The following is a 17329-nucleotide window of genomic DNA, read 5'->3' on the forward strand; positions in this document are numbered from 1 at the left end:
CATGCTCATATAGATTAAAATCCTTCGTCTTGGTGTTGTCTAGTCACTAGATTGCTTATACAAATATGAGAGCAATTTTATACTCACATGTTTTAGAAGGCAATGGGTCGATTTGTTATGATTTTCATATTCATGTTTATATCTGTCTAACCATGCATGTAATGACTTTATTGAAGTGTTGTGTATTCCAGATACAGATACAGATCCACTTTTCACACACACAAGTTGTTCCCTGCAAATACTTGAAAAATCCTTTTCACCGCACTCTCGTGATTTTCTCTAGGATCACTCTGATATCTTGATACAATACAAACTACATTCATTATATCTGGTCTAGTCTTAGTCAGATATAACAAACCTCCAATCATAGACTCGTACCTTGTAGGATTTACTAGTGCAGATGCATCTTTTTTTGTCAATTTCTCACTTGTAACCATTGGAGTACCAACCAGTTTAAAATTTTCCAACCCAAATTTCTTCAACAACTCTCTACCATAGTTTGACAAATGAAAATACCTTTACCAGTTTGTGTAATCTGCAAACCTAAGAAAAATTTCATCTCCCCAATCATAGACATCTCAAATTCAATCTTCATATTGTTAGAGAATTTCATACACAACTTATTTTCACCTCCAAAAATGATATCATCAACAAAGGCTTCAATAATCAATATGTCATCATCACTGATCTTATAATATAAATTACTGTCAGCATTACTTTTAGTGAAACCAAGCTTCAAAAGATATTTATCTAGTCTTGCATACCAAGCTCTAGGGGCTTGTTTCAATCCATAGAAGGCTTTTTTTAACCTGCAAACCATGTTTTCGTCATCTAAAAGTGAAAATCCATCAAGTTGCTCAATATAAACTTCCTCTTCAAGATCTCCATTTAGAATTGCACACTTAACATCCATCTGATAAACCTTGTAGCTCTTATGTGTAGCATAAGCAAGAAATAATCTCATAGTTTCAATCCTAGCTACCGGTGCAAAGGTTTCATCATAATCAATTTCTTCCTTTTGAGAATATCCTTTACAAACCAATCTAGCTTTATTCTTCACAACACATCCATCTTCATTCAATTTATTCTTAAAAACCAATTCAGTTCCAATAACATTCTTATTTTTAGGTCGGGGAACTAAAGTCCATGTGTTATTCTTTTCTATCTGATCTAATTCCTCTTCCATAGCTTTCATCGAACATTCATCTTTACAAGCTTCAATTACTGATGGCGGTTCAACTTGAGAAATTAAACATACCTCATCAGTTGCCTACCTTCTTGTCATCACTCCTTTGTTTTTGTCTCCAATGATCTGGTTTTCAGAATGATTCAATCTTACATACTTAGGAGTCTTCTGATTTTATGTTCCTTTGTCCTGATCTTCAGTTACTATTGAATTTTCTGATATTGTCAAAGTACTTGATTCAACATTTTGTTCTGATGTAGGTGCTACCGGTTCAGTTATGATCAATTCCACTGTTGGTTCTCTCTCATAAGTTCTGATTTGACTTATGTTCTGCTCATCCACCTTGACATTTGTGCTCTACACAATTCTCTGCAATCTTTTGCTATAACATCTATATGCTTTGTTTTCATTAGAATAACCAAGAAATATTCCTTGATCACATCTACGATCAAACTTTCCAATGGAATCATCTCTTTTGATATAGAATTTACTACCAAAAATTCTGAAATACTTAACTGTCGATGTATGACCAAACCATAGCTCATAAGGTGTCTTACCAACATCTCCTTTGATATGAACTCTGTTAAATGTGTATACCGTTGTGCTTACAGCTTCCCTCCAGTAGACATGAGGCGGATTAGCTTCCATTATCATAGTTTTAGCTACATCCAAGATAGTTATGTTCTTCCTTTCCACAATTCCATTCTGCTCAGGTGTCTCGGGTGCAGACAATTGCCTCCTTATCCCATTCTTTTCACAATAGTTGTTAAATTCACCTGATGTGAATTCTCCACCCTGATCTGACCTTAAGCATTTAATATTCAATCTTGTTGATGTCTCAACTTTATCTTTAAAGATTTTAAACTTTTTAAATGCTTCAGACTTCTCCCTTAGAAAAGTAACCCACATCATTCTTGAATAGTCATCAATGATAAGCATGAAATATCTATCACCCTGAAAACTTTTGATTCTAGTAGGACCACACAAATCAGTATGAATAAGATCAAGAACATCATTAGATTTGTCTTGTATACTCTTAAAAGAAGTTCTATCTTGCTTTCCCATTTGACATCCCTTACATTCCAGATAATATGGCTTTACAATATTAGGTATATCTCTAATTGCCTTAGTAGAACTGATTTTTCACAATACAATCAAAACTCACATGACACAATCTTTTATGCCATAATCAACTCTCATCAATTTATACAATCAAACATGTCTTCTCACAGGAGTTCAAATGAAATATGTTACCTTTAATCTGTGTACCGGTTGCAATCTCCAATCCAGATCTGTTGATAATCTTGCATTTTCCATCCTTGAACTGTAACTGAAATCCCTTATCCACCAACTGTCCTACACTCAAAAGATTATGCCTTAAACCTTCAACATAATAAATATTATCAATGTTATGCTTACCCTCCAATGATATTGTTCATCTTCCCTTAATCATGCATACTTTGTCATCTCCAAATCTAACCAGACCACCATCAAATTCTTGCAAAGATAAGAACTTATTTTTATCTCCAGTCATATGATGTGAACATCCATTGTCAATTGCCCATTCATCCTTGTCTTCAATTTTAGCAGCAAGGGCCTTCTCTTGAAGTACCAGATCATCTTCCTTGATAGCCAAAAATACCCATTCTTTTTCATTGCCGGATCCACTAGCTAAATCTTGTGTTGGCTCATCATCAAAATCAGTCACACATTCCTCATCAACAAAGTAGCATGATTTTTCTTTGTTCCTCCTGTACTTATGTTTGTTCTGATAATCATGGTTAGGCCTAAAAGATCTTCTAGCTCTTTCTTCAAATATTGAATTCCTTTCAGGACATCTAGATGCAAAATGATTTATCTTATTACATGCAAAGCATTTAAAAGGTGATTTTCCTTCATACTTACTTCATATCGGTCCTTTAGGTACTCTTCTAGCAAATAAGGCTTCAAGTTGCTTAAAATCTTCATCTTCTTTCTTCATATCCCCTAGTTCCTTCGCATATAAAGCTTTCCAATCACTCTTGTTGATAGATGATGTAGATGCATGAAAAACAGGTTCAGATTTTACAGCTCCAGAAGGTCCAAATTCCTCAAGTTCAAAAGCAAATAACTTCCGAACCAAGGTATCCCTATTAACTCATTAATTGCAGTAGCCTTCATCTTATAAGTCAGTGGCAAAGCTCTCAGTACTTTAGAAACTATTTCATGTTCACTCAGAGATCCACCACAACATAGAATTCCCATAACAATCTCATTAACTCTCTCTCCATAAAAGCAGTAACCCTTTCATCTTCTTCCATCTTCAAGTTCTCATACCTCACCCGGTAACCATCAAGTTTAACAATTTTAACAGTAAGGTCACCTTCATTCAAAGTCTTCAATTTGTCCCATATAGCCTTTGCAGTTGATTTTTCAGTTAGTCTGATTATTTGTTGATCAGAAAGTGCACACAAAAGGGCTTCTCTACTTTTACAATCATTCCCAAGCTCTTATCCAGGCCCGTCGGAGGAGGAATGTTAGATGCAAGATTAAAAGGTGTTACTCTTTTCTCAATGATCTCCCAAATTTCATTTCCAAGACATCTCAGATGAGTCTTCATCTGAATCTTCCATACCCTGTAATTTATTCCATCAAGCCTAAGAATTTCTCTCCGGAAAACAGCTGCAAATGTATTTGATGAACTTGAACTGTTAGATGCCATAGGATATTCCTAAAGTAGTTAAGCTTCTACAGAGAAGACCAAGCTCTAATACCAATTGTTAGATAGCTCAAATAATCAGAGGACAACTAAGAGGGGGGGGTGAATTAGTTGTCAACAGATTACAGAACTTTAAGCATTCAAATCCTTATTACCGGAACACATAGACCCAATACCATAATGCATAAACCAAATACTGGAATAAGTGATATAACAATTAAGCATAAACATAAATCATAGAACAGTTACCATCCATCCAGAACACATGACACCAAGATTTGTACGTAGAAAACCTGGTAAAGGGAAAAACCATGGTGGGAAGCCTACCCACAATCAGATAATACTTCTGCAGTATGTGATTACGAAATGAGAGACTTGCACATGCAAGAAGACCAACGGCCTAGAGCACACTGCTCATTAGAAAAGGAACCTCACTGACTACAAAATAAATCTAGACTACAATTCGGAAAGAAGAGTGAACTACAAAGATAGCATCTCCTATGCCTAAGTATAGTTTTGGTTAAGCTCAGTACCAGAGGTCTTAAACCTCTCTTACCAACCCAGTTCAATCACCTATAATCGGCCAAAACTCCTGTACAGTATTATACGCACACAGGTAATTGCATAACCATCCCATAACCATGATCTGCAAAGAGATCTTACATCATATTTATACCAACCCGGGACCTAAACAATTAGGTCGGCCACCTAAAAGATAATACAATAAATTCATAACATAAACCCACAATCCAATGATCAACCAAGTCATCCTAAGACCGAAACAACATAATCCAATCAATGAATCCATTTGGTAACGCATCGTGATCACCCATCAACACGTTACATAAGTCGGTCCATAACCTAGCACAATAAGATAGCATTAGGTTCGGTCCAAAATGCAACACCACTGATCAACATGAACATGAACAAGATAACCAACAACATCCTAAAAGCCATCTAGAAGCCGCACCAACACCACTTATCAAGTGCATCAAAATATCTTCAACAAAGCTATGTCGTTAAACCCTTTACCGGTGACCAAAAGGCTTACTAGAACAAATGATAGTATCTGAGTCATCAAATCTTGAACCAACTGCTTGTGATACACATCTGAATAGCATGAATTACAAATCCAAATCAATTCCACAAACCAAAGCATACTGAAGCATACCGGATCAATATCATAATCCAACCACTGTATCGAAACCAACCGGAAACTGATAAACAACCAAAATAGTCGATATTGCCATCACTGACAAAACATCAATGCAACACATAATCAATTCCTCCAAATTGCCAACATAATTGTCTTAAAATTACTCCAACACTCATCCGTTTCATAACTCAAGACAAGTTTGACCATATAAAATATTTTCATTTAGGCAAGTTACTATGTAGATAACATTATTGATTATATTAAATATATAATTAGTCATTAATTTTGTACTATTTAATATAATTGAAAATTCACATATTGTAACTTTGTGCAAGGAACTTAACTTCTAAATTTTACATCATGAAGTCCTTTTAAGTATTTTTAGGATATAACTTATGGGCAAGTCATTTAGTGGCTGTCAATGCGATTTATATCTTGTTATACAATATAATTTATAGCTTTAATAATATTTTATCTAGTTGCTATAAAATTCGCAATAGAGATCTTTAGTGTATGTACATTTGGTCATAATAATGATAATTCCTTCAAAAATTGTGAAGTCAAAGTCCTTTGCAATAAATTACACATTAAACATAGATTGTCCACAACATACAGCGCCAAAGGTAATGGTCAAACCAATTCTACTGGCAAAAATTTGATCATATTGTTAATGATGCAAGTTGAGATTATCATCTTCAAAAATATCATGCTTTATAAGCTTATCGAACCAATATCCACACACCCACATGGGCCAGCCCTTATACCCTTGTTTTCGGTACCAAATTCATCTTACCAGTTGAAATCATGTTACCTTCTTTGTGCATCTCCTCATAGAATTTGATTGATTATAATACTATAGGATTACACATCTTAATGAGCTTGAATTCTTGATGTGAAAAGACTTGAATGCTTCAAATCACCTACAAGCATATTATAATAGATTATGTTAAATTTATAACAAATGATGGTTTAGATAATTGAAAATCAATTATTTTATCTTGAAAGAATTAAAAATTACCAACCATGATAGTGAGAAGAAAGAGAATTTTGGGCCTAATTAGTTGGGCCATTGTATAATCACCTACTACATATGGATTAGGAGCATATAAGTTGAACATATTATATGGTCAAGAGCTAGAAGAACAAATGAACATTATGCATCTCAAGTGTTTTTATGCCTACTATGATGATAGCTCAAAAAAAGAAGTAAAAAACACAAAATTGAAAAAAGAAAAATAGAACTTATGGCACCTTGGGAAAGTGCCATGGCAAAAAACCATTTATGGTAATCATATGTAAACTTCTTTTTTTTGTCTACAATAACCTTACACTTCAGAGTATGTATTGTTGATGGTAGTTTTAGCACAACCAGTGTCAAATAGAACTACTGCTAGATGGAGGGCCTCTTCAAACTAGACCATGATAAGTGATCTTCAAGTGGCCCATATAAAATAAGGGTAACCCATTCCTTGTTTCAAAATGAACTATGTCATTAAATTGTTGGATTAGGTCAATATACAAGAACAAAGAGTTCAAAGAGAGAATATATGGAAATATAGGTGCATCCACAAAACCCTAGCTTGGCAATTCAAACTGTAAATCCTATTATACCTTGAATTCCAATAGAAGCTACTCCTCTATCAACCATGATGGCGTTTTTTGGAGTAGTTGATAGCTCTTCTTGATATCTTTGGGCCTTTGCATGAACTACGAAAGAATATTGAGAAGTTTCTCCCTAAGTTGATTTATGAAGAGTAAAAAATTATTAGAATAATTAGATAATCACTTAAAAATTTATCTAATTAGGTCCCTTATTAATTTATTCACTTAAGCTAAACTTAAGAGTGTTTTTTCTTTAATTAGATTGAGGTATATTAAGCACATGTCTCATTCATTACAATGTATACACTTGTCAATCTCTAATTTAATCCTATGATAGGTTTTTCATCAAGGGTTGCATCTTTATGCTTTATATGCATTTATTGTATCCATTGCAATCTATCCAATTCATTCACAGGTTAATCCTTAATATCAAATTCCTCTTTGGATCAAATATCTCTCAAGGCAGTATAGCATTAATTGAAGCTTTTTCTCTTCAAATGTGATGGGCATTTTGGTTGTAGGTGACTTTTGGGAAATGGGCTAGCTATCAATTCCAACAAAAACTACAAAAGCCCACAATAAGACCCTTAAAGAAACACGTAATCGAACTTGTTGGTATTGTGTTGTCATTGATGTCAACCGGTATAGAAGGATGCAACCAGTATGATAGATTGTTGGTACTACTATCATTGATGTCAACCGGTATAGCAGGATAACCGGTATAGGAGAAGAGTTGATGTGTTGTCATTGGTGACCATCATCATGCAGAAGAGTGTAAACTGGTATGCATCAGTATGCTAGAGGTGTTGTCAAGTGACCAGTGAGAAAAAGGTTGTTATCATAGTGATGCATACAACTAGAATGAAGAGACTGCATCATGGGTTGTTGGTTGTGATGAAGAGGCAAAATGTTACTTGAATCACATCAACATCAGAGGTGAAGTATGAGCAGGCCACCAGATTGCTAGTGTAAGGTCAACTAGCAGGACTCCCACCAGATGAAGATGCTATCGCAGGCTAGGTAATAGGTTGACAAAGGGTGCTACCTCTATGAGCAAGGGTGACATATGTCAACCAGAAGTTGTATCCTCTCCTTGGTGAAGTCACACTTGTATCGGTAGAATGATTCCCTGAGACAGGCAGGTGAGTGAATGCAGAGACTGGATGAGCAAGTGGAAGAAGATGAAGTCCCAAAGCATAAGATCATAGATACACACCAGATCAGCATGTGAGGACAAGGTGTGGTACCGGGACAGAGAAGGACAGTTGAATTGATGAGATTGCCATCTTGGCAAACCAGCAGAGAAGAGACCCAGTCAAGAGAAGATGAGATCTGCAGTTGCAATTATGAAGTTGCCATTATGCAAATGATGTGTTGTGTTGCCACAGGTGCAGAGCATTGGAGGATGATGACATGGAGTCATCTAGGTGATCACCGTTATGCACTAGAGTGAACAGAATGAGCAGAAGTAAAATAGCTTCATTGATGAAGATACACATGATGAGTTACTCCTGATGGCTGCTGAGGTCCGGCATGTTTGATGATCAAGCAAACATGATATACTGGCAAGACCCAGAAGACATTGGCAGGAAGGATAGCCGGCAAGGTGATTTGTGTCGATAGGGTTAGTGAACCGGTATGTGTATACTGGTTATGTGTGTGGTCGGTGACTAAGTCTGAACCGACATAAGCACTGTGCTAAGGTGGATGTCGACAATGGTGCCACGTGGAGTCAAGGTGGCAGACAGGTATGCAGCGATAGATGGAGTGTGCATCGACAAGGTTGTTACAGAGCTGGTTGGCATTAATTGTAAACCTCGTAAATCATGGAAAGTGTTGCAGAAACATTGCAGGGGCGTGTCGCTTGAGGAAGGTCGAACTGCAATGATCGATGCAGAGTGTCCAGGTGCAGGATGAGGTTGGTGATGAAATCTGCGAACCATTAATGTTGATTGATCTTGTGTCTCGTCGACTGACTAAATGTGTTTGCTAAACATAGCAAATGTGTTTTGGAAGGCACAATAATGGCAGTGTTGTGCAAGTAGTTGTATTGGAGATCAGATCGAATGAAATCTGAATGGATTCGATGTGCCTCATGATCAGTGGAAGAAACCCTAAGGCGTCAAGTTTGAATGTTGCTCTTAGCAGGAAAATCTGGCTATATGTATGCGAGCCAAAGATATTGTTTGGTGTTGCTGAAGGAGAGAGTATTACCGCTGGATGATAGAGTGTTTTTGCATGTAAAGATAAATCAGTCAAGTGCTCATCAAGGAGAAAGAGAAGAGATTGAGTGTGAGGGAGAACCAGGTTGAAGTGTTCAACCGAAAACAAAGGTGCAAAACCGGTAGTGTCTGTATCGACAGAGAAGAAGTGAAGGTAACTGCAGAGAAGACATGCATAGAACCTACAGAGTATAGTACCGGTGGAGAGCAGTAGAGAAGCAGAGAGAAGAGGCAACCAGAAGATAGAACCGGCAAAGTGAGAATCGACAATGAATTGGACAAGAGATCCAGCAGAAAGATTTGAAGAAGTGTTACAAAATCCATTTGTAACAAGGCTATTAACTTGTAAATGAATATGTTTTGTATTCAATGAGTTGGAGCTTGGTGTACGGGTTGTAGCTTCTTGGGTTGGTGCCCTAAACATTGTAATCAGAGATTGATTGTGAGGTTGGATTGGAGCAGTAATCTCCAACAACATTTCTCACCGAGGTTTTTCTCATCTTGGGTTTTCCTCGTATATGCTAGTGTTATGGGATGTCCCTTTATGTGTGAATGCATTTGTGATTAGTCTCCCCACTAACCGATAAGTCTACATTGAGTTAGATCTAATAACCGGTATACACACATAGGATAATTAAAGGGAAAATATTGAGAACCACTTATTCATCCCCCTCTCAATGGTGCATTGTGTCTAACATAACTTAGATTGAGTAGGAGGATGTGGTTGTTCCTTTATTCCTCGGGTGAGTTCACATATAGCTAGTATTTTGTCATGTTCCCACCATAAATACTCTTGCACCCGTAAGCAAGAAGGAATAACATAATAAATGAATTTAGACAAATATTACTATCGGTGAGAAAAAATTGTCTTACTCGCAAGACTTCACATTTTTTTATAATAGTGAAGCCTGATCAAGGAATTAATCCTCCAAAATATTCTTTCCTTTGTTGTGAACCAAGAGGCTCCACAATAGGCGATCATTATTTCTAACAATCCTTAAGAATAGCCACTACAAACAACCATGATGCTAATGAAGAGGCATGCACTTTGTCTAAAAGGAGACAATGGTTAGTTTGGAAAAGACACCTCTCTTAGAAAGAGGTAAGAGATGTGACTCATTGTCCTCCTTTATGGACTATATAAGGGAGAAACTCATTTAGTAAAAGACATCAAGGAATTTGATTAGGCCAGCTATACATAACCTACAACAACAGACTTGGATCTAATAACCTACAAATAGTAGACTTGTGATATAAAAAGTAATTTGGTATGCAATATGATGATCTTGCTTAACATATACTTTCTTACATAGCATTAAGATAATTAAGGATGTGAATTACTAATTTATTTAGACTCTTTAATTATTTATTTAATCAATTTATTCTCCTAAAAACAATCATGTATGTGTTGGCCAAGTGATATGATTAGGATAGCAAATACATGTTCCCCTTCTTAGTAGAACACCCCATGTTGGATTGACACTAGTTCCTGCTACTTGTGGGCCAAGGGGTGTTATATCACACCCTGCGACTTAGTTGTAGTGAATAGTTCTATATATTGTCTAAAAAGAAGTATGGTACTACGAGGATCCACATAGATTATAGAGCCTTGAACAAAAAGACTATTAAAGACCGCTATCCTATTCCTAGAGTAGATGAACTAATTGATGAACTCCGTGGAGACAAATACTTCTCTAAGATTGACTTATGATCCGAATACCACCAAATTAGAATGAGGAAAGAAGATATCTCCAATACCATCTTTAGATGTGGTGCAGAGGCACCTAAGCACACAAGCATACCAGGAGGTCAAAAGTCATAATATGAGCAATTTTATTGTATTTGAGTCATTCATAATGTATTAAGGTTATTTGAGTCCATTGAATCACAATATGTAAGGCTAAATGAGCCATTTTGTCCAAAGATATCATATTTGATCTGATCAAGCAAGTGTAGTGCTATTCAGACAGATCAAGCAAACTCTTGTTGTTTTCTAACAATTACAGCAGAATTGAAATACCCTAATCGGGTAAACTCTAACAAGCTTGGTTACTTATTAAATCCTCTAACAAGGTGATCCATTAGATTGGATTTTCAAATCCTCTACTAAGGTTACTCCTTACAGGGTATTGCTTCTAACAAGGCATTTGTAGTCAATCCCTTAATCGGGTGATTCCTAACAGGATCAGTTCTTAACAGTACTTTTGTAAAAACTTTAACAGGCTTGGCTCCTAACAGGGCGAACTTCTGAAGAGTTCAAATATTATCTTGTGAGTCCCATCTCACCGTGGTTTTTACCTATTTGGGTTTCCACGTCAAAAATACTGGTGTCATGTGAATATTTTTGTGGTTATGATTTTATGGTTGATTTGATTAACTACTTAACTATTCTGATAAGGCATGATAACCGGAAGCATTGAGAAATGGAGTATGTCGACATATGATAAAGCATTTGGATGTTTACAAGTTTAATGTTGTTTACTGTTAAGTTGTTGTAACAGTCAACCAATTTTCTTATGAGTATTGATCTTGACAGTGGTATTTCATTGATAAGTTTACTTTGTGTGATTGAGATTAAGATTGGGAAAGTTTATATCAATTTTTCTATTTACTGATTCACACCCCCCCCCCCTCCCCCCGCCCTCTCAGTAATCTACCGGATACTTATTCTTTCATCATACCATCAATTGGTATCAGAGCTTCTCAAGTCCTCTAAGATCTAAGCCTAACAGCTTGAGGAAAAGATCTACTAGATCATGATGGAGAAGGAAGGTCCGAAGTTCAACAAAGAAAACTATAGGATATGGAGTGACAAAATGAAAATTTACATCAAGCGTCTGGGAAGTCAGTATTGGGATCATGTAGATACTAAGTATATTGTACCTACTAGGATTCTGACTGATGTTCAGAAGAAAGAACAACAAGAAAATCATCAAGCATTGGAGGCTATTATCATTTCCTTGTCTGATGTTGAATATGTAGATGTTCATGGTCTTGAAACTACATATGAGGTATGGAAAAAACTTGAAGAGATTTATAGCGGTGATGGACATGTTAAGATTGCTAAAGAGGAGAGTCTAAGAGGAAAGTTTGATGACATGAGGATGACTGAAGGTGATAATATCTAGCAGTATGGTCAAAGGATAAAAGAGATGGTGAAATTAAGAGTGCAGGAGGGAAAGTGGAAGATGCCAAAGTGATCAGTAAGGTACTGAGAACCCTGCTACCGGTCTATGCTATCCGAGTTGCAGCTATTCAGGAGTTGAAGTCCATTGACAAAACTAAGATAACTCACTCCATCATTGGCAAGCTTACTGCTTTTGAATTAAATGGTTATGATGGTAGTGTACAAAAATATGAGTCTGCATTTAGAGCTTCTATTTCTAACCCATCTGTGAGAAAAAGTAGAGATACTAGTCATGGTTATGAATCCACATCCAACAAAGATGCTGATGATGAAGACAGTTGAGTGGAGCTTGAAGCATTTTTGGCAAAACGGTTGCCTAGAGGCACTGGTAAATATAGAGGTAAATTACCTTTAAAATGTTTTGCATGCAACAAGATTGGTCACATTGTTGCTAACTATCCTAATGGTGAAAACGAACACAAGAGAGATAAATTCAAGATGTATAAAGATAAAGGCAAGATAGATTGTCTTATTGCTATTGATGGTGGTATCACTGATGAATAATCTGATGGTGATGCTAGTGAAGATATTGTGTTCGTAGCTATTAAGGAAGAGATATCAGACCAGAAGGCATTAGTATCTTGGATGGATAACTCTGATGATTGGATCATTGATAGTGGTTGTTCACATTTTATGACCGGTGATCGAAGCAAATTTCTTTCCTTGAAGGAATTTGATAGCGGTGTTGTTAGATTTGGCAATGACTCACCCTGCATGGTTAAAAGTAAAAGAGTTATTTCTCTTAATTGGAAGAGGGGTGTCGATGATGTCTACTGGGTTGAAGGCCTAAAGCACGATCTTTTGAGTGTGGCACAACTCAAAGACAAAGGATACCCACTGGAATTTAAAAATGGTATGTGCAAAATCTTTGACAATAAAGGTGAATTGATTGCAACCGAAAAATAAACTAAAGGTAACCTGTTTCATCTTAATTCTAAAGTTAGCAACTGTTTTATTGCAAAAATAGATGATAGTTGGCTTTGGCATAGGAGATTTTGTCATACAAACTTTGATAACATTATTAAAGTGATTAAGTCCAAAACAGTGAGAGGTTTGCCTCAGTTAGACAAATCGGACAATGCTCTTTGCAAAGAATGTCAGTTAGGAAAGATGACTTCTTCAACTTTCAAAAGCAAATCCTTTTCAGCGGAGCACTTGTTAGATTTGGTTCATACAGATCTTTGTGGACCAATAAGAACAAAAGGCATTCAAGGTGGCAGATATTTCATGATTCTCACTAATGATTGCTCAAGGATGATGTGGGTCACATTCTTGAAAGATAAGACTGAAGCTTTTGGTAAGTTCAAGGCATTTAGGGGCTTAGTTGAGAAAGAGCGCAGTAAGAAAATAAAATGTCAAAGGACAGATCAAGGCGGTGAATTTACTTCTGAGGAATTCACTAGGTATTGTGAAGAGAATGGTATCAAACGACAACTTTCTGCACCAAGGACACCACAGTAGAATGGTATTGCAGAGAGAAACAATTGGTCAGTTGTTGAAGTTGTTAGGATAATGTTGATACAAGCAGGTGTAGCGAAAACCTTTTAAAGAGAAGCTGTCAGCACAACTATCTACACTATGAACCGGGTTCTGGTAAAGAGAGGTAAGGAAAATACTCCTTATGAATATTGGTATGGAAGATCACCTGATTTAGTGTAAAGCGGAAAAATCGAACCCTAGTTGTTCTCCCCTCCCCAACTCCGAGGAGAGAGAAGGGAGAGTCACTAGGGTTGATGGTTTTCACTTAGGAGAGACTTTACATTCAAAAGAGGGGTTGAAACCCACAAGATCCAATCCCACGCAATGCAAGATTGGATTCTAGATGAGTTTCAAGGGTTAAGATATCAAGGGTACCCTCTTTTGTAAAGAAATGTAGATAGAAAGATTGAACTAGGAATGCATGTAAAGTAGGAAAGATTCGCTTATAAACAGAGATAGGGATATGGGATGAAGCTGCAGACCTGGAATTAGCGGTAAAATGTCGAGACGGTGTTGTTCTGCAAATTTGAGCGAAAGTTGACAGGACGATGGTGCCCGGCGTGCACACGGTCCTCCGAAAAATCCGCGAAACGAAGGGAGATCTGTTCGTCTCTGCACAAGGATTCCAGATCTTCAATTACAGCCGCGTACCTGCAACCTACACACAGAAAAGAGAGGACGATTGGGGGGTTAGGGATGAGGGGTTTGCCTTTGGGTCAAACCCCGGTTTTGGAATTAACCAAGAAATGAGAATGTTGTAAATGTAAATGTTTGTAATGTAAACAAGTACTGATACCTTGTTGTAAGAATGTTTGTATTCTTACATGCGAAGGTGTAATGTATGTAGTATGTAATGTGTTGTAAGTGATCTCCTCTTCAATGGTTGACTCCTTGTCTTGAATGCAACACTTAGCCTTGAATGGAGACTTAGAATACTCAATTGCTTGAAGGAATGCTTGAATGCTTGAATATCGCTTTCGCGCCTTGCTCACATATATCCTCCCTTTTTGAGAGAGGAAATGTAGTTTATATACTTGTCAATTAGGGCTGATAGACTGATTTTCCCGACCTTAGGCCGACCTAGGAAGATTATTTTCCAATTTGCAAACTTAAAGACCTGAAGTCCCATAAGAGACCGGGCCCAAAATAGTGCCAGGGACCAGGGCGCTGGGCACCATGGTCCCACCTCCAGGGACAGCAGGGTGCAAGGAGGATCAGGCCAGGGTGCTAAAAAATGCAGTTTTTGGTGTCATGAACAAGTTTCGGGGTCTCCATTTAGGTTCCATGTTGCATCGCCATCGTGAAGACCCAAATGCAGTCGAAATTGCAAGTGTCGCAATTTTAGGACGCTACATTTAGCCCCCACTTTAGCAGGAGTATAAGCGTACGCCAATACTTCCGGTAAAGTACAAGGAAACAACATTGAAAAACTTTCACCACGTCAAGGAGGCAAGATACACCAAGCCCCCAGTGGACTAAGGATCTTACGACTTCGATTGACAAAGTAAAAGGGAAGATCACGAGGGAGAACCATGACTGTCAGTAGTAAGGTTCCCTCACTATGAGTCATGCAAGAAAGATATCAAAAATTTTCAAGGCAAAGCTAAATTTGTCAAGAAATTTTCAAGTATCTTGAAAAGATATGAACGGGATGTATGCCCCCCTACGTTAAAGCGATCGCACATGCCTCACCGGGGGTGATTGCTTTAAGGTAGTGATACATATAAGAAATGAGAAAGGAGCACGTTATCACAAGGATTTAGCCCCCAAGTGTGAGATAAGCCCAAGGATAATAGACACAAAACACAAAGCACAAGGTGACTTCGCTTTCCTCGGGGTCAGTATGCTCTATGATAATTCATGTATATCATATGTATGTATGCATAATTGTTCTTCATTCTCCAATCAAGGAAGGTCACCTAGAAGAAGGGAACACGTGTCTTTTGAGTCAACATGAGAGAGACCAAAAGAGATCTCAATGCTTTGCATCGTCCTCAAGTAGACAACACTAAGGACAACAAATAGAAGAATGAGAATAACACATAGAACAAGTAACAAAAGAGATCAAGAGAGGAGGAGGGAATCTGCTGTGCTAATGAAACTAGTCTAGCACGTCATCTACCCCCCGATCTTGCTGATCAATATTTCGGGAAGGTAGGAAACACGCTAGAGGAGGAACATCCCACACAGCAGATGGAGCTATCACAAGATCCAAACAAGGGCTATGTTCATGTTCCGAGCCACGTTGTTCTTGTCTAGGAGCTAGGATAAGTGCTTTAGAAAATTCGTTAGATAGATGGTTATCAACATCAACATATTCATATTCACTATCAGAATGAACAGGAGTAACATTTTCATCATGAATAACATTTTCATCTATATCATCATCAAGATTTATAAAAATAGGATTTTTAACTCGCACAGGATCAAGACCGTCATGCATCTTATGTTTAGGAGATTTTGGCTCAATTGTCAGCTGAGGAGAAAATGGAATAATACTAGCTGAAGGTGTTTTTGGGGATTGCAAAGTTTGAGAAGCAGCTGCCTGAGCTCTAAGACGACGCTTTCGTTGGTGTTCACGTGCAGAACGATTTCATCTAATCTTAGTAGGAAGTTGCGAAGATTGAGGAGGAGGAATGTTCTCATCCTTATCACTTGGGTGTTTAGGTTGTGGTCTCTTAGGTTGAACAATAGGAGAAGAGGAAGGTCTCTTCTCTCCATAAGAGGAAGGAGGAGGAACTGCTCCATACAAAGGAGGAATATTTGGTTTAGGAAGGAGACCAAGCCCATCATGACGAGGAGGCATAGGTCTACTTTTAGGAAGTTTATTAGATATAGGCATAGTCACATCCATAGGGATGGGTTGGGAATCTTCTTGAGGAAAGACATTAGTTTTATCTTTCAAAGGAAGAACTTCCTTCTCAAGAATGATAGGAATATCAAGTTTGGGTGTTCTAGGTTCACTTAGAGATAGGATCATATCTTTTTTCCACTTTTGATAAGATTTGAAAAGATGATCACTTCGCGGAGGAAGAGATTGGAATTGTTTAGGCCAAAAGTAATCAATAGGAACGCTAGAAGTTCTTTCAGCTGGTTTAAAGAGACTATGATTGACAGTAACAAATTCACCATTATGGGGAAATTTCAAACACTTGTGAATAGGAGAAGCAATAGCTTTCATGGAAGATAGCCAAGGATAGCCTAGCTTCACACGAAATTGTTCGGACGATGGAATAATAGCAAAGCTCATATCAAGGGATTTGTTATGGACCTCAATAGGTAATGTAATAGAACCAATTGCAGGAGAAGAAAATGCATCAAATAATTTCACAACCACATTTGTTTCGTCAAAGATCACTTGATTCAATTGCAAAGTAAAAAGAAATTCTTCAGTAATGACATTAATCATACAAGAAGGATCAATAAGCACTCCACGACAAGGTGTATTCTTGATTTTTGCAACTATATATAAAGGACCATCAGGTGCCCTGATAGTTTCACTGGAATCAAATGTGATGGAAGGTTCTTTAGGGATTTTCTGTTGCTCCACAAAGTTAATCACATTCGGAGTCATAGACACGAGATCATCAGGTGAGACAGAGGAATCAGTAGTATCAATCGCATTAGAGGTATGAGAAGGCAATGGATCAGTGAAAATCTTAAGATTTTGGTTAGGAGGAGCTACAGATGTGTTGCCTTTATCATTCACACCGAAAACAGAGATAGTATTATTATCAATCAAATCTTGAATTTTACCCTTCAAAGCAAAACATTTTTCAGTATCATGCCTAGGTTGACC

The 17329-nt window shown here is 37.3% G+C and overlaps 1 protein-coding gene across 2 annotated transcripts in view; it reads right to left on the bottom strand.

Annotated features, from left to right (window-relative positions):
* Positions 1–17329, bottom strand: part of LOC131069506 (reticulon-like protein B11) — a 100166-nt gene that overhangs the window by 37562 nt on the left and 45275 nt on the right. Inside the window, exon 6 of one of the 2 annotated variants that reach the window (XM_058004971.2) lies at positions 5561–5960. The exons of the other annotated variant lie outside the window; for it this stretch is intronic. The gene's annotated coding sequence lies outside the window, so the exon portion shown is untranslated. Of the gene's footprint in view, positions 1–5560; positions 5961–17329 lie in introns of those variants that run through there. 2 annotated transcript variants of the gene reach the window in all.

This window comes from Cryptomeria japonica, chromosome 3 (genome assembly GCF_030272615.1).
Source record: "Cryptomeria japonica chromosome 3, Sugi_1.0, whole genome shotgun sequence".
Classification (NCBI taxonomy): domain Eukaryota; kingdom Viridiplantae; phylum Streptophyta; class Pinopsida; order Cupressales; family Cupressaceae; genus Cryptomeria; species Cryptomeria japonica.